The sequence below is a fragment of the Rhinopithecus bieti genome, unplaced genomic scaffold (genome assembly GCF_001698545.2).
Source record: "Rhinopithecus bieti isolate Rb0 unplaced genomic scaffold, ASM169854v2 scaffold_12077, whole genome shotgun sequence".
In the NCBI taxonomy this organism is placed as follows: domain Eukaryota; kingdom Metazoa; phylum Chordata; class Mammalia; order Primates; family Cercopithecidae; genus Rhinopithecus; species Rhinopithecus bieti.
This window is the reverse complement of record NW_016807340.1, coordinates 1,361,454-1,362,199: the sequence shown is the minus strand read 5'-3', so window position 1 is coordinate 1,362,199 and position 746 is coordinate 1,361,454.

Sequence of the window (746 nt, the reverse complement as noted above, 5' to 3'; positions counted from 1 at the left end):
CATTCTCTTTCGTGCAGCCACATTTTCTCCCTGCATCCCCAGCTGCATCCCAAATCAACTGACTTCTCCCCAACCTCACATCCCCTTCTGCCCACTTCCCTCTACCCAAGTCCATATTTCCTGGCCTCTGGCTCCTAGTGAGTGACTTGGTTATCAGCCCTAGTCAATCTGGAGATTATAGCCCCAGTGTATCTTATCACAAAACTTAGTCATTATTGTAATGAAGTCTTCTTTCAAAACATTTTAATAATGATCAATATTACCTAATAGAATACTTTAAAGACTTTTATTCCAGTGGTTGAATTTTAAATCTCATCCTGCCTTTCTAATGTTAAATTTTATTTCCAAATTTCAGTTTAATAACTACCTACTTATCAAAAAGAACATAAACAAATCGGTCTGCTTTAAAAGAAGCTTTATCTTACATGGTGGTGTTTGACAATTAATCCCTGGTTCTCACCTTAACCATGAAATTCAGCTGCTTTATCATAAATTACTGACTGACATCCTAGCAAACTTTATCACCAATAAAACAAATATGAATTTAAAAGAGTAAAAGAAAAAAAATCATGGACCATCAAAAGAGAAAGAAAGGTGAAAAGAATGCTAACAAACAAGCCCAAATAAGTTTTTTAAAAAATTGAAAATCTATTTTTAAACAAGCACAAACATTATCTTTTGAGTAAAAAAGAGAAAATTATATAAATATTAGTTTTTTTAATTATTAGGTACTGAAGTACAAAACT